An 18,255-nucleotide genomic window follows, 5' to 3' on the forward strand; every position below is an offset into this window, starting at 1 on the left:
AGTTTTTCCTCTATGTCTCTGAGACTGTTTCTGATTAGTTCATTCATTTATTCTTTTCTTTAGATTCCACATATAAGTGAGATCATGTGATACTTGTCTTTCTCTGTCTGACTTATTTTACTTAACATAATGTTCTCTAGGTCTATCCATATTGTTGTAAATGGTAAGATTTCATTCTTCTTTATGGCTGCATAATACTCCATTGTATGAATGTACCACAGTTTCTTAATCCAGTTTTCTACCATTGGGCATTTTGGTTGTTTCCATGACTTGGCTGTTGTGTGTAGTGCTGCAGTAAACATAGGGGTGCATAAATTTTTTTGAATTAAGAGTTTTGGATTTCTCCAGATAGAAACCTAGGAGTGGAATTGCTGGGTCATAAGGTAGTTCCATTTTCAGATTTTTGAGATACCTCCATACTGTTTTCCATAGTGGCTGCACCAATCTGCGATAGTGCACAAGGGTTCCCTTTTCTCCACATCCTCGTCAGCACTTGTTGTTTGTTAATTTATTGATGATAGCCATTGTGGTTTTTATTTGCATTTCTCTAATGATTAGTCAGGTTGAGCATTTTTTTATATGTCTGTTTGCCATCTGTATGTCCTCTTTAGAAAAATGTTTCTTTGTGTCCTCTGCCCATTTTTTAATTAGGTTGTTTGTTTTTTTGGAGTTGAGTGAGTTTTTTTAATAATTTTTTATATTAACCCCTTATCGGATATATGATTGGCAAATATGTTCTCCCATTCAGTAGGATTCCTTTTTGTTTTATTGATGGTTTCCTTTGCTGTGAAAAAAGCTTTTTAGTTTGATGTAATCCCACATGTTTATTTTTTCTGATACTTCCCTTGCCTAGGGGAATATATCAGTAAAAATCTTACTCCGGGTAATATCTGTAAAGTTTCTTCCTATATTTTCTTCCAGGAATTTTATGGTTTCAGATCTTACATTTAAGTCTTTAATCCATTTTGAATTTATTCTTGCTTATGGTGTGAGGAGGTGATCCAGCATCATTTTTTTTGCATGTGTCTGTCCAGGTTTCCCAGCACCATTTATTGAATAGACCGTAAATTCTTGCTTCTTTTGTTGTAGATTAAATGATCACATAGGCATGGATTCATTTCAGGGCTCTCTATTCTGTTCCACTGATCTATGTGTCTGTTTTTATGCCAGTACCATGCTGTTTTGATTACTGTAGCCTTGTAGCATAGTTTGATGTCAGGTATCGTTATACCTCTCACTTTGTTCTTATTTCTCAAGATTGCTGAGGATATCCAGGGTCTTTTATGGTTCCTTATAAATTTTAGGGTTATATGTTCTATTTCTGTGAAAAATGTCCTTGGTATTTTGATAGTAATTGCGTTGAATTGCCTTAGGCAGTATTGGTATTTTAACTACATTAATTCTTCCTATCCGTGAGCATGGTATGTATTTCCATCTATTTGTATCTTCTTTAATTTCCCTCTTCAGTGTCTTATAATTTTCTGAGTACAGGTCTTTTACTTCTCTGGTTAAATTTATTCCCAGGTATTTTATAGTATTTGAAGCAATTGTAAATGGAATTGTTTTCTTAATTTCTCCTTCTGATATTTAATATTGGTATATACAAATGCAACTGCTTTCTGAATATTAATTTTGTATCCTGCTACTTTACTAAATTCATTTATCAGTTCTAATAGTTTTTTGGTGGAGTCTTTAGGTTTCTCTATATATAGTATCATGTCATCTGCAAATAATGACAATTTTACTTCCTCCTTACCGATTTGGATGCCTTTTATTTCTTTTTCTTGTCTGATTGCTGTGGCTAGAACTTGCAGCAGTATGTTGAATAGAAGTGGAGAAAGTGGGCAACCTTGCCTTGTTCCTGATCTTTTTTGAATGTTTTGTAAAATTCACCTGTAAAGCCATCTGGTCCAGGGCTTTTGTTTGTTGAGAACTTGTTGATTACTTATTCAATTTCCCTGGTGGTAATCAGTCTATTCAGGTTTTCCATTTTGGCTTGAGTTAGCCTTGGAAGGTTGTATGCTTCTAGAAAATTGTCCATTTCTTCCAGATTGTCTAATTTGTTGGCATATAGTTGCTCATAGCAATTTCTTAACATTTTTTTGTTTTTTCTGCAGTGTCTGTTGTCACTTCTCCTCTTTCATTTCTGATTTTATTAATTTGGGTCCTCTCTTTTTTTTGATGAGTCTGGCTAAAGGTTTGTCGATTTTGTTTATCTTCTCTAAAAACCAACTCTTGGATTCATTGATCTTTTGTATTGTTTTTCTGGTTTCTATTTCATTTATTTCTGCTCTGATCTTTATTATCTCCTTCATTGTACTCCCTGTGAGCTTATTTTGCTGAACTTTTTCCAGGTCCCTGAAGTGTGAAGATAAACTGTTGATTAGTGATTTTTTTTGTTTCTTTAGGGATACCTGCAAGGCTATGAATTTCCCTCTTGGGACTCCTTTCACTGCATCCTATAGATTTTGGGTCGTCGTGTTTTCATTTTTGTTTGTCTCGAGATATCTTTTGATTTCTTCCCTGATCTCATGGTTGACCCATTCATTATTTAGTAACATGTTATTCAGCCTCTACGAATTTGTGTGTCTTCCAATTTTTTCCTGCAGTTGATTTCTAATTTCACAGCACTGTGGTCAGAGAAGACAATTGGTATGATTTCAATTTTCTTAAATTTATCAAGACTTGTTTTGTGGCCTAACATGTGGTCTATCTTGGAAAATGTTCCATGTGCACTTGAGAAGAACATGTACTCTGCAGGTTTGGGTGAAATGCTCTGAAAATATTGATTAAATCCAACTGGTCCAGTGTGTCACTTCAGGCCATTGTTTCCATATTGATCTTCTGTCTGAAAGGCCTGTCCCTTGTTGTCAGAGGTGTGTTGAAGTTCTCTGCTATGACAGTGTTACTATTGATCTCTGTCTTTATGTCAGTCAATATCTGTTTTTATATATTTAGGTGCTCCTATGTTGGGTGCATAGATGTTTACTAGGGTTATATCCTCTTGTTGGATTGATCCCTTTATTATTATATAGTGCCCATCTTTGTCTTTTAATATATTCTTCATTTTAAATTCTATTTTGTCAGATATAAGTGTCGTGTCCTGCACGACAAGAGCTATGGGAAGCCAGAAGGGCGGTGCAGGGATAAAAAAGACAGTAGCCAAGAATAAAGTGTAAGCAGGGCCAAAGGACTAAAGCCTCAACGACTGAGCCCTGAATCGGGCCAAAGCATAGCTTTTATTAGTAATCATACAAGGAAGTAAAACTTGTTTTTTCCATGGTCCACGAGTCACTTGCCTGACTGGCTGTTCTTCCCAAAAGTCCCCATTGTGCTCCAACACTTACTGTGCCTTCACACACGTGCACAACCCCAAGGGATGGAATCACTGTACTGAAACCATCAGTAAGGGAGCCTGACCAATATTGTTCCATTGGTTCCCAGCTTTCTGGGACACTCCCTCAAGGAAGATTTACCGATATCATTCCATCGGGTTTCAGCATTCCAAGACACTTCCTTGTGATGTCATGGGGAAGGTGCGGGAAACAGATGGTTCGGCAGCTGTAAGTCAACATGTAAGTATTGCAACTCCAGCTTTTTTCTCATTTCCATTTGCATGAAATATCTTACTCCAACCCTTCACTTTCAGCCTGTGTGTGCCTTTTGATCTGAGGTGAATCTCTGGTATATAACATATACAAGGGTCTTCCTTTCTTATCCACTCAGCCACCCTATGTCTTTTGATTAGAGCATTTAATCCATTTACATTTAAAGTGATTATTGATAGGTACATAGATATTGCCATTTTTTTTTTATTTGTAGTTAGATTGTTTTCATCTTTCTTCTGTTGACAGAAGCCCTTTTAATATTTCCTGCAATGCTGGCTTGGTGGTAATAAATTCCTTTAGCTTATTCTTTTCTGGGAAGCTCTTTATCTCTCCTTCAATTTTAAATAATAGCCTTGCTGAATAAAGCAATCTAGGTTGTAGGCCTTTGTTTTCCAGCACTTTGAGTACCTCCTCCTGGCCTGCAATGTTTCTGTAGAAAAGTCATTTGACAGTCTTATAGGAGTTCCCTTGTATGTAACCCACTGTCTTTCTCTTGCTGCTTTTAGGATTCTCTCTTTGTCTTTGACCTTTGCCATTTTAACTATAATGTGTCTTGGTGTGGACCTGTTTGGGTTTATCCTGGTTGGAACTCTCTGCACTTCCTGGGCTTGTATGTTGGTTTCCTCACCAGGTTAGGGAAGTTTTCGGACATTATTACTTCAAATATGTTCTCGATCCTTTGCTCTCTCTCTTCTCCTTCTCGTATTCCTATGATGCACATGTTGTTCTACTTGAGGTTATCTCACAGGTCTCTTAAATCACTTTCATTGCTTTTTTTTTTTTTTCTTTTTGTTGTTCTGCTTGGGTGATCTCTGCTAACTTGTCTTCTAAGTTGCTGATTCGATCCTCTGCTTCACCTGGCCTGCTGGTAATTCCTTTAAGTGTGTTCTTTATTTCAGTTATCATGTTCTTTAGTTTTAACTGGTTGTTCATTATGATTTCTCTATCCTTCTTTATGTCATCACTATGCTCCTTAAACATTCTTATCATCAGTGTTCTGAACTCTGTCTCTGATAGGTTGGTTTCCTCTATTTCATTTAGTTCCAGTTCTGGAGGTTTCTTCTGTTCTTTTATTTGGGACATGTTTCTTTGTTTCCCCATTCTGGCTGACTCTGTGTTTGCTTCGATATATTAGGTAGATCCCCTAGGGTTCTTGGTTTTTGCTGGGTTATCCTATGTAGTGTGTGTCCTTTATATTTGACTTGCACCACTTCCTTATTCTTCTGTGCGTGTGCTCCAAAGGTGACTCTTGTGTTGTGTATATTGCCCTGTTAAAGTTGATCTTTAATTGCTTTTGGCTTGTCAGTAGGTGGGATTGATCCTAGGTTGACTAGTTGTGAGACTTAGCTCTGCCCTCGGTGGATGTTCTGCTGCGTGAGGGTTGACCGCGCAAATGAGGCTTGGCCCCTGTGGGCTCTTGTGCCTGTGGAGAATTCTCTCTGGGTGTGTCACTTGTAGGTCAAACCCGGTAACACTCTGTTTTGGTGTGGAGTTGGCCTCTGGATGTGTTGAATCTTGTGCCTCTGGAGCTGGACCCTGGGGTAGGGCAATTTCAGAACAAAGCAAATCACCAAGCAGAACAACAACAACAACAACAAAGAAAAAACCAAATACACATGTAAAAACAACCAATAACCCACACTCAACACAGGCAAAAATATCAAAAATACAAAAACGAATCAAAACCAAAAATACTCCAGTCTTGGCTTAAGCCCACCGAGTAATCTCCAGGTTGTCCTCGGCTGTACCAACGAGTATTTTGTATATTGTGCAAGCAGAACCAGTCACCTGGTGCCCAGAGTGACCCTGGAACTGCAGTTCTAGATGAGTAGGACTATGGGGTCTGGATGATAGTTTTTACAAAGTCAGTGCAGTTTCTGCTCTTGCCTGCGCATATGCGCACTGAGAGTAACACAGTCAGCCCTGTGCCCAGTCTCCTGAGTCTTAGGGCACTTCTTTCATGTGTGTGTGTGTGTGTGTGTGTGTGTGTGTGTGTGTGTGTGTGTGTATGTGGAGGGCGGGAGATTTCTGAGCTGCTGAAAGCCCACAGCTGCGTCTGCTGCCTACTGTTGACCCCTGGGAGTGTCTCTGCAGTTGTAATTGCCCTGCCCTAGGCAAGCCAGAAAGGGTGGGAGCTGGTGATGGAGGGGTCTTCTCTCTCCCAGCCCAGCAGTGTTACTCTTCCCAGCCTCTTCCCTACGTCAGAGCTGCAAGCCAGGTCTTCCCAGATCCTGAGCACTAGGGCTCCTCTGTAATCTGACACTACTCCTCAGTTCAGGAGACAGCTTGAGTCTCTGGAAGGGTGGGGGTAGGATTGGGAGAGTAGGGGGAGGGTCCCAGGTATGGTGTTTACTTCATTTGTCCGACCTAGGGCCCAGCTGGAGATCTCAGCTGAGATTACTGCCTCAAAGGCTGGATATGCTGCTCTCGGCAGGAGAGATCAGCTGTGGGATTCAGGGAAAGAGCCCACCTCCTGGCTCTTTTGGTCTCTGTTCTGTCCTGGGACTCCCTGTCTCCACAGCCGTGGATGTGGGCCACGTCTCCACTCCGCTCCCTTCCCTCTTCCTGTGCTCACCCAATTTGCCTGCCTTCAAGTAATCCTCCTACGAGTCTCTTAGCTGTTCTGTGTGATGAGCAGAGAGTACTTTGATGGGTTTTAGATAATCAATTTGTGGTAAATTCCGGAGAACTCAACAAGACCACATCACTGCCGCCATTCCTATGACGTCACTCTCAATAAATTTAAATAGTTGAAATTATGCAATATGTTATCTGATTATAATATAATTAAATTGGAACTCAGTAACAGAAAGCTATATGGGAAACTCCAAATGTTTTTAAATTAAACAATACATTTCTAAATAACCCATGGAATTTGAAAAATATTTGAATCACAAAGGAATTTGAAAAATATTTGGAACTGATTAAAAATAAAAACATATCAAATGATTGGAACACAGTGAAAGGAGTGCATAGAGGGAAAATGTATAGCTTTACATGTTTACATTTTTAAAAAAGGGAAAGTTTATATTAAATTACTTAAGCTTTTATTTGAAGAAATTAGGAAAAAACAAAAGTAGTAGAAAAAGGAAACAAAGATGATTTGGGAAATCAACTGAATATAAAAGTTGGTTTTTAATAAGATCAATAAAATTGGTAAACCTCTATCTAAACTGATTGATCAAAGGAGGGGGACACAAATTACCAATATCAGAATAAAAGAAGAGAAATCAGTACAGATCCTACAAACGTTAGTAGAAAAATAAGGGGTTCTGCTTTCAGTAATAGCTGAGGACTTTGTACGGACCTCCCACAGATAAAAACTAAGAACTGTAGATCAAATAGAAAAAATAACTACCTGGAGATAATGGAAAACACCAAAAGAAAGCATATACCCGGAATGAGTGAATGCTTGTAAGAAAGAAGTGGAATTGAGTGAGTTTCCTGTGTTTATTGGTTTTTGCTTGAGGGCAAGCTCCAGTTGATACCCTCAGTCTTACTGGCTTGAAAAAACAGAAGCTACATTTTGGAACAACTAGAGCACCTGAAAAAAACATTTCCACCTGAGATAAAGCACTGAGTTAAGAAAAGGAGCAGGCAATTTCTAAAATTTTATAAACTTAATGTAACATTCAAGTATGCTGTCCTTTTAAAAAAACAACTTCATTTTGAAATAATGGGGCAGCCTGGTGGCAGCCCGGTGGCTCAAGCGGTTGGAGTACCCTGCTCCTATCACCAAAGGCCGCAGGTTCTATTCCCACATGGGCCAGTGAGCTGTGCCCTCTACAGGTAAGACTGTGAACAACAGCTCTCCCTGGAGCTGGGCTGCGGTGAACAGCCTGCGTGAGCTGCTTTGAGCTGCTGTAAGCTGCTATGGACTGCTGTGAGCTACCATGCGCTGCTGTGGGCTGCTGTGTGGTGACGTGTGCTACCGTGAGTGGCCATTGGCCATGCTGGCATGCGTGGCCAGCAGCCATCGAGAGCTGCCATGAGCTGCTGTGAGCGGCCGACCAATGATCAGCAATGTACTGCTTCAGCTGAGTGGAGCGCAGGCTTATAATACCAGCATGGGCCAGGGAGCTGTGGCCTACAACTGGACTGAGAAACAATGGCTTAAAAACTGTGGGGGGGTGAAGAGAGGGGGTAGGCTAGGGGTGGAGGTGGAGAAGTGGGGGCAGGGGTGGGGGAAGGGGAAAGAAGGGTGGGAGAGGGGGGAGGGGATAAAAAAACTGTAGATCATGGGAAGTTGAAAAAAATGTAAAGGGCAGTCCTATGTGAGTTCACCGAATGTTCTCCAATGGTAACATCTTTTGTAACTATACTACAATATCAGAACGAGGAAATTGACATTGGTATAATCCACAGAGCTTATTCAGATTTTTCCATGCAGTGTGTGTGTCTCTGTGTGTGTGTGTGTGTGTAGTCACTCAAGATACAGAACAGTTGCATCACTAGGAGCTTGTGTGCTACCCTTTCCTAGCCACAGTCAATTTTTGTCTTTCCTGCCTCCCCACCTTTTCTATAACCCCTGGCAACCACTAATCTCTTCTCCATCTCCGTAATTTTTTGGCAAGCATGCTGTCTTTTCAGTTAAAATTATAGCTTTAATCACACCCAATGTGAGAAATTTAGTAGCTTGTTTATCTTGAATTTTAAAACTTCTCATAAATCTTTTCATTTAGTAGTCAGATTTATCAAGACAATTTATACCAAGGTTATTGCAATCCAACTGTCTTTAAATTTTTATTCTCCAGTTCTTCCTTCTTACTCTGGAAAATGATTTTGTTAAGTACTTTACAAACCAATTGTGACCATCAGGTGTGAGTGGTTTTTATCTTTGCTCTAAAATCTTACTGTCAGTATATCCTCACTGATCCTTTCTTCCACTGCTACAGCACAGGTATTCTTGCTCATCTCTGTTATTGATTGGGGAAACTTTCTCTGAAAGTATTTTCTCCTTCTCTGAGACCCACCCTCACCACCACCCCCCCAGCTGCTTTTCTTCAACTGCTTCTTTTATGTGTGTGCATGTTTTTAATTCCATTACAAATCAATATTGATTATCCAAGTCAGCCACAAAAGAGGCAGAGCCTAGTAAGGGAGATGCAACCTATACTAGGAGCTCAAATTCAGCCAGAACATACCAGTATGACCCTATTCATTGCCACATGTAGAAATACTTCTGTACTAGTTGATAAATGGCTGATGCCATAAGACCCTGGACCATCCCCACCTTACAACAATTTTACGCACAACTAGGTTTCATCTCTGAAACCCACCAGACATCCCTATGATCCAGCAACAAAAGGCCTGACATTATAGACAGCTTCCATTATGATGTTTTGAATATCACTCTATCCTCTACCACTAAATACAATAAAATGTGATAAAATGCTATATTGGTGATTTAACAGTGTTATGAAAACTCATAAAATGCAGTACTCACTGACAATGGTGGATGGGACAAAGAGAGACAGTAGTGCACTCAGGAAAAGATTGCAGAGTACATTAGTGCTTCTCAACCTTTTGATAAATAATGGTATTAATAAATACCATTTATTAAGTTCTCACTATGTCATAGGCTCTATGCCTTTTTTTTTTTTTACAAACATTTATTGCATCTCTTCCTCACAAAGCTGCCAGGCATGTATAATTACAATTCTATTTTACAGGTTAGCAGTGTTGATCTTCAGTCAGTTCACACTGGTATAGCTGAACCAGTTATTCAACATCATTTTGATCAGTCACAATGTTCCGTGATTGGTTAACACCTGGACTATACCAGTTATTAAAAATTTTAAACATCACCTCTAAATCTAAGAAAACTGAGACTAAGAATATATCAGCTGCACCGATCGTATAATAAACAGCAGAATTAGGATTTTAATCCAAGAGAGAGTAACTCTAATTTCATGCTTGGATAGATGTAAATGTGAACAAAAACCATCTCCATCTTTGTGTACTTTCATGCTTGACCTTTGACCAACCACAATGTCCTTAGTAAGCATATCAAAGCTTTTTAGTTATGTAATTATACTTTTGTTAGTATGGCCCAAATGACAACTGAGATGAATATCAAACTGGTGATAGCATCAGCCACCAGGAATTATTGTCCCTAGTGCTACTGAATTCTTTGTCCCTTTCTCTTCTCAATCAATAGCACCTGAAACCATTATAGTAACAGGAGTCTTTGGCAGAGAATAATTTGCCCAAAACTGCTGAGCCATTTTTCTACTCTAGCCCAGTCTTCCCCAAAATAAATTATCCTGTAATAAATTCTGTTATATTCTATGGAGTTGCCTGCCTCATCTTTCGATCTGAAGATACATTCTTGTTATGGTGGCCATTACACCTTTGCCCTACCATTGGACAATTGAAGAGCCAGCCAGGAGACTGCAAACAAAACAAGGATGGGTCTCTGCTGGGGGAAAGCATGCTTTCTCTGGGGCAAATCCCAAGCTGGCCATCTACTTTTATGTGGGGAGGGTTGTCCCTTATGCTAGACTGACTCATGAGTAGGGGGATGCCCTAAAAACTCCAGCTGGTCTTATGAGTTTGAAAAAGTACATGTTACACACTGTGGCAAGGAAGGAACAGGCATGGCCACAGCCGTAGGCTAGCACCTCTTATGGGCAGTTCGGATGGCCACCAACAGCAAGCTAGAGAGAGGTAGAAGCCAGGGTTAGAAAGTTAGAGAAAACTGAAACCAGAAAAAGATCTTAGAATGTCTACAACTCTGTTAGCATTGGGACTGGGGAGGAAAGTTCCTCTGAACAGATCCCACTTTTATAGAAGTCATGAAGTCTCTGTTTGCATCTGTTTGTATGTTCATACATAGGTGTCTCTATATTTGTGTGGTATTTTCTGTCTGCAGATGGTATTGCTAACTTGTAAAAGAGCTATGTTTCGCAGGCTTAAAAACAAACAAGTGCTAGTAAGTACTGGCTATTACAACAGTCTCAAAAACATAGAGACTAACCTAAATGCTTTTCAGTATCACTTGATCTAAGGTTAATCTTTAATAAATAAAAGCAAGTTTAAGCTTGCTGGTTTAAGTAGAACAAACATGTGTTTTAGAGTTATCTAAGGGTTAAGAATTCTAATTAATACGGAAGAAAATGATACATTTTCAGGATAAAAGGTATAACATATAAAAATTCTTGTTTTTAGGGAAAGACAAAACAGGACAAAACCTGAATGTAAAAAGGAAAATTGTGGAAGGCTTATGAAAAGAAGTCTTGAAAAAGAAAATTTTGTGTGATCAAGCTGAATAAGATTGAAATAAATTTAAGTAAGTGAATTTAAATATCAAACGTAAGCTGACACAGAATTAGAGTTTGGTTAACTTTTACACTGTTAAAAGGACAATATTTTCCTGTATCGTTCTGCTCTAGATAAGATATTATAAGAAGTTTTCTGACTAGAGAGCAAAAATTTTATGTTTTATTAAAATAGTTTTCTGTGGTTTATATTGTCTTAATTGGGTACTTGATTACTTGAGAAAAAACAATCTTCTCAGTCTAAAGAACTGGGTTTTACTAACCATAGGTAACCTGTATTTATGTTTTCACTTTAGGTAAATAGATAATTTGATATTATTTCGTAATAATATATGATCCTTTTGGTCAAGTATGTTTGACAAACTTCCCAGGATTCAGAGTTTAAAAGGAGACTTTTTCTTAACTTGGAAATGGCTTTGGGTTATTCCCATGGCTCCTGAAATGCTTCAAAGATTTTCTCTCTTTATAAAAGAGAAATTTTGATGAATTAGGTATACTAGTATATACTATTTGATATATTAAAATAGCATGGGGGTTTTTGTCAAATAGGAAAATAATGATTATTAATATGTTGTACTTATATAAGTGATCCAAAGGTTATGTAAAATTTCTGAAAATGTGAGATGGCTTAGATGTCTGTCATCAAAATTGAGGTGCATGTGGATAAAGTCCATCCTCTTTCTAAAAAAAATGACTCCTCAATGCCAGACTTTTGTGCCCCTAATGTCCTTGTAACATGACAATAGTCTGCTCCTGAGCCAGAGAAATTAAAACAGGTAAACAATGGTTGTATATTAAACAAATTATTGGGGTTATGGGAAACCCAAGATGGCCACTTGGTTCTTCATGGCTCCACAGCAAGCTCCATTTCTCAGTTTTCGCATTTCTTCATCCACCCTAGTGCATTTAAGCTGGACTTCATTCAAACAACACTTAATATGGGTTATCACTATGTCCTTGTATGTATATTTTCTGGATGGGTTGAAGTCTTTCTCTACCGAAAGGCTAATGCCCTCATAGTGGCAAAGAAACTGTTAGAAAATGTGTTTCCCACTTGGGGTACACCTTCCAAGTGCTCATTCAAGGCTATTTATGATATGCCATGGGATAGTGGCCCGGGACCTGTCATGGTTTTCCTCCCCAACTTCTATGAAATGGACTCCTTAAAATGACGACATTATATTAACCTGTGAAGATTTGCGTCTCCTACAGAAAACCTTGCAGGTTTTACTAGACCACCTACAAAAGAGGACAGGGGTAGTGAGTCCACGGAAAATTGAAGGTCCAGGCACTGCAGTAAAGTTTGGGGAGTCATATAACCATATGTAAACACAGGTAAAACCTGTGTTGTCTCCATGACTGTCAGAGACATAGTACAAGCCTACCCCATACCAGAAACGTAAAAGAGGTACAGGCTTTTATGGGAATTTGGGGGTATTGGTAAACTTTTATGCTCCATTAAGCTCAATGCCTTCACCCTTTATATTGCATAGTTAAGAAGGCACATACGAATATATAGGACTGTGGAGCCTTTGAGAAAGCAAAATGCTGGCCAAACAGATAAAAGCTCTTGGGATCTCACAGATGAGGTTGCCATTTGAATTAGATATTTCAGTGACCCTGTAAGGCATGGACTGTGCATTATGGCAAATGCCCCTCGGATTTCAGTCCCAATTATAGAAAGGGGCAAACATCAGATACACTTCAATAGAACAGCAATTATTGGCAATGACTACAGTGCTCCTGCAGATGGAGCCTCTTACCAAAGAGCAGCCAGTTACAGTAAGAACTTCCCCCCAAGCAAGGGGTGGGTAGAAGAATTATTTACAAAATCGACTTCAACTGATACCCAAGCCTCTACACTGCAAAAATGGCATGCATATTTTTAACAGTGCAGTGCTCTTTCCACAAGTCCTTTGGGCAATGAATTACATGCCATTCTGGGGTCAATGTATTATGAAATGACTTTCGCCTCCACTGTAGAGTGTCCACAAGAGATACTCTCATCAATGAAAGAAGGTATAGTCCCCATACATAAAGAAGCATGGTATTATAAAGTCACAGCTGTGTGTCCTTTTACAATCCTCCACCTTGCACAGGTGGGTGAAGATCTTTGTCGAAGCAATTAGCAAAATAAATACAAAATAAATACAATGCTTAGGAACTACTACAGAGAATGTTCCACTGACTACATCTTTTAGAAAGCTACAGCCTGATGCCTTAATGTCAGAGCTGATAAAGGGCTAACATCAAATACTATTCAGAGCTCCTCGAGACATCAAACCAGGGGAGGGTACATGTAAATGGGGGTTGGACTGGCAACTTCCCCAAGGTTGGATAGGACACTTCTTGCCAGAGAGTGAGGAATGCCTTGGCCAGCTGAAGTGGTACCTGTTGATCCTGCTGGAGTCTGGGTCTAGACACTCTGTGCATGAGGACAACAGACAAAAGCCACTACCAAAGGGCACTGTAATTGGCTGCTTAGCATGCTCTTCTGCCACCCCACTCAAATTTCAAATAACCCTGACATGCTCACTCCTTGGGCAACATGCCTTGTATGCACCACCTGCCCAGAATCCACAAGCAGCATACATTTTGACTAATAAGGAAGAAACTATTGCTCTTGTCATGATTTTAGGGAAGGAACTCTCCTACCAAATGCCTACTAAATATTTGCCTTACTGGCCTTCATTTGCTCTTCCTGGGAACCACTACCAGAGTGTCAGGGAATGCCTTCCTCTCCTGGGCTGCCAATTACACAGGAACCAGTCTGACTCCTGGGTCTTCAGATTGCTATGGAGTCCAGCACAGAAGGGCTGCCTTGGATGGTACTCCCTTCAATGTCTCTGACTGGGAACAATGGATGGACAGGCTACCCATGGGAACCTGGGAAGATTGACTCCCAGGACCAGGGCTAATAATCCTTCCTTTAACTTTGAACTTACTAAATAGTATATCTCCAGTCTACTTAGACATTGCACTAACTCTTCTATGACCCTCACTGCTTATAACATTTGAGATAGCTTAGCATGGGTATGTGCTGAACATGGATGACTGGCTGTGTTTGCTCAGTTTTGTATAGTGTGGAGTAACCACACCGTACATGGGCATAGACACATGGGGTTGCTCCCACCCACTACTTGTCAAATAATACATAAGGTTTTAGATACTAAATTGGACAGGAAGAGAGAACAAATCTTTAAAGGCAGGTGCCTTTCTGGCCCCCAGACGCAGGTACCTTATGACACAAATTGTGTGGCCGTATCTCCCTTATGGGTGGACTGGCCACTGTACGTTGGGCTTCCCTACCTTAACAGGGAAAATTTATGAGATTTTGCCTGTAAGCTACCCCTCCCCCAAAAAACTACCTGCTCTGAAGTCCTGGTGGACTTGTAGTCTGTCTTGGTGGGAGTGGTCTGTTTCCATTTTCTTACCCCAGTATGTCAGTATTAGTGCCAAGCTAGAAATCCAAGCCTTGGCTAAGTTCACAGCAACTGCCTTAAATGATTCTAGACAGAGCATTTTCTTGCTGAACCAATAAACTGCCCAAATGAGGAAAGTGGTTTTCTTGTTATGAATCTAACGTTACTGACCTCTTATCCCATATGAAAAATTCTATAGATAAGGCAGATGAGATTTCCTTCGCTGATTTATTTAGTCATTGGCTTGCTTCTCTCCTTGGGAAATGGAGTCTGGCTATTTTGGGGATTCTCTTATGCCTAGTAGGCATACTCTACTCTTATGCTGCTTGTATTGCTATTGTGGTATAAGAATGAATGCTACCTCCCAATCACTGGTGCTAGGGACTCCGTGTAAGATAGATGGATAAGATTGTGCCTGCTACAAAGATCTGGGGGTGGAGTATATAGATGTAAATGTGAACAAAAACTGTCTCCATCTTTGTGTCCTTTCATGATGCAACCTTTGACCAATCTCAATGTCCTTAGTAAGCATATTAAAACTTTTTCTTTTTTAAGTTCAAGTTCAACTATTTTATTTTTAATTTTAATTTATTTTAGTAGGGACTATTGGGGAAGAGTGTGTTTCTCCAGGGTCCATCAGCTCCAAGTTGTTGTTCTTCAATCTAGTTGTGGAGGGCACAGCTCAGCTCCAAGTCCAGTCAAGCTGGACTTTCAATCTTTAGTTACAAGGGGCGCAGCCCAGCATCCCATGTGGGAATTGAACCAGCAACCTTGTTGCTGAGAGCTCGCACTCTAACCAACTGAGCCATCTGGCCGCCCTTAAAACTTTTTAGTTAATGATTGTCTGTGTTCCCTAAAATGTAATCATAAATACTTTTGTTAGTAATGGCCCAAATGACAACTGAGATGAATATCAAACTGGTGATATTATCAGCCACCAGGAGTTATGGTCCCTGGAGCTACTGAATTCTTTGTCCCTTTGTCTACTCAATGAAGTTATATTATAAAAACATTCCAGTAGCAGGAGTCTTTAGCAGAGAATAATTTTCACAAAACTGCTGGGCCATTTTTCTGCTCCACCCAACCTTCCCACAAATAAATCACCCTGTATTAAATTCTGTTATATTTTATGGAGTTTCCTACTTCAACTTTTGGTCTGAAAATATGTTCTTTTTAATATGACCCTTACACCTTTGCCCCACCATCAGACAGTGCTCTAAACCATTCTTTTAACTACATTTCAAGCATGAAAACAACTTCCAGAAACCTTTCATAATATGTTTTTTTGTCTTTACGTCTTCTGGGAAGATGACAGTGTACCATATGTTTTTAATTTCCCTAAAGCCTCCCAAAGAAACAAACAGAAGAAATAGTGTAGGAAAGCCAAAAACTTACGACAACATCAACAACAAACTAGGTGACAAGGTATTCTCACAAACTCTCAAATTTGAGTAGATAAGAATTAAATTCCACTATTTTCAGTCCTTGTCCCCAGCCGGGTCTCTGGCCAGGTCTGATTCACAGCGTGGGTGGCCCTGGAGGGTTTTGGTGAGCTCTGCACAGTAACAACTGGTGAGGATGCCTTAGGAGGTAAAGAAGGTGTTCACCAGCCTCTCCCAGGTGGAGAGGGGCGTCTCCAAAATCATCGGCTATGACTCCAAAGGCAACAATTTTCTTTACACCAATGGAAAGTGCGTCATCCTAAGGAACATCAACAACCCAGCCCTTGCTGACATCTACATAGAGCATGCCCATTAAGTGGTGATGGCCAAGTATGCACCCCACAGATTCTACATCACCTCTGGAGATGTGTCTGGGAAGCTGAGAATCAGGGATACCATGCAGAAGTACCTCTTGAAGAAGGAGTATCTGCCTTCAGCTGGAAAGATCAAGGACATTGCTTGGATGGAAGACAGTAAGAGGCTCATAGTCATTGGGGAAGGAAGGAAGAAGTTTTGAGCCATCTTTCTGTGGGACAGTGGCTCTTCCAAGGGCGAGATCACGGGATACAACCAAGTCATCAACAGTGTGGACATCAAGCAGAGCAGGCCATACCGGCTGGTGACGAGCAGCAATGTTAACTGCACCGCATTCTTTGAGGGGCCACCTTTTAAGTTCAAGTTTACAATTGGTGACAAGAGCCCTTTGTCAATTGTGTGCAGTTCTTTCCCCACAGGAACAGATTTTCCATGGCCAGCACTGATGGCCAGATACATATTTATGATGGAAAGACAGGAAAGAAAGTGTGTGCACTGGGAATAAGCAAGGCTCACAATGCTATTAGTTGGAGTCCTGATAGCCCGCATTTGCTTTCTGCTTCTGGAGACAAAACCTCCAAAATTGGGAATGTCAACATGAACTCTGTCATCAGCATATTTACCATGGGTTCCAACGTTCTGGACTAGCAGCCAGGCTGCTTGTGGCAGAAGGACCACCTCCTCATCATCCGCCTGTCTGGTACATCAATTATCTGGACAAAAAAAACCCTAGCAAACCCATGCAGATCATCAATGGTCACAGCAAATCAGTTCAGTGCCTGACAGTGCATAAAAATGGCAGCAAGTCCTACATCTACTCTGAGAGCCATGATGACACATTAATTACTGGGATTCTGAGACAGGAGAACCGCTGGCAAGGGCCACATGAACCAGGTATCCAGGACGACTGTGGAGGAGTCCAGGCAGCTACTGAGCTGCAGCACGGAGGACATGGGGTGTGATATACCAACTTCAGGCTGCAGCGCTATAGTGGACAGGGAGTCGTGAAACTGGATGTTCAACCAAAGTGAGTGGCTATCGGCCCTGGAGGATACGCAGTAGTTGTGTGCATAGAGCACATGACCAGCCGAGGGGTCAGAAGTGTTCCAGCATCGGCAACTCCAACTATGAGCCTGAGTGGTGGCGGTGTACCCCGACGGGAACACGGTAACTGTTGGAGGCATGGATGGGAATGTCCACTTATACTCCATCCTGGGCACCACCCTGGAGGAGGAGGGCAGCTCCTGGAGGCCAAGGGCCCTATGACTGACTTGGTGCATTCTCACCACGGAACCTTCTTTGCGGTGTGCGACACCAGCAAGGTGGTCATGGTCTTCAGTGTCACTGATGGTTACTTGGAGAACAAGTTTTTATGGAGACCACGCAAAGATTGTCTGACTGGCCTGGTCACTAGAAAATGAGCATTTTGCCTTTGGTGGCATGAACGTAATGGTGTATGTCTGGAACCTGAGTAACCCTGAGACCAGGTCAAGATTCAAGATGCAAACAGGCTCCACCATGTCAGCAGCCTGGCTTGGCTGGATGAGCACATGCTGTTCATGACCTTCCATGACGCCTCTGTCATAGAGTAGACAATTGCTTATTGAGGACCCCCAACCTTTGGACACACCAAATCAGGAACTAGAGTTTAACTGCAGCAGAACACGCCATTTCTCTAAATATTTCTGTAATGCCTCAGCGCACCCCGCCCCACTCAGGAGGGAGGGGTCCTAACTCCTGATGACCCTCATCTCTTCAGGGTGTTCATCTCTGTGCACATCCTACTAAGAGGTTTAGACAGTGAGAGTTTGCACATAAAAATAAAGTGAGCATCTAAATAGTGTACAGAGCACAACTCAAACCCACTGCCCTGCACAGCCCCAGTGCTGAATATCCAGAGGCAAACCCTGGAAAGCACACAGACCCCGCTCCTGTGACTCCTGCTATCTAAGGTGATTGTGTCCCATCCCCACCTGCAGAAGAAGGCTTCACTGGGAGAAGGGCACACCATGGCAATTCAGCCTGAGTTCTGTGTGAGACAGATGTCACATGACTCCTGAGCATGTGCCATGCTGCGTGGTTGCCTCCAGAAAGCCCCTCAGAGTAGAAGGGCACACATGACCTTGTATTTCACTGTGTTTTTCTGCTTGATTTTAAGAATGGAATCATGAAGCTTTTGTTCTATTTT

General features: G+C 40.9%; 1 pseudogene; it reads left to right on the top strand.

Moving 5' to 3' along the window:
• The first annotated feature begins 15,888 nt into the window (after positions 1 to 15,888).
• LOC117012509 (WD repeat-containing protein 1-like) lies at positions 15,889 to 17,674 on the top strand (annotated as a pseudogene).
• Positions 17,675 to 18,255: the final 581 nt, after the last annotated feature.

The sequence above is a fragment of the Rhinolophus ferrumequinum genome, chromosome 20 (assembly GCF_004115265.2).
Source record: "Rhinolophus ferrumequinum isolate MPI-CBG mRhiFer1 chromosome 20, mRhiFer1_v1.p, whole genome shotgun sequence".
NCBI classification, from domain to species: Eukaryota; Metazoa; Chordata; class Mammalia; order Chiroptera; family Rhinolophidae; genus Rhinolophus; species Rhinolophus ferrumequinum.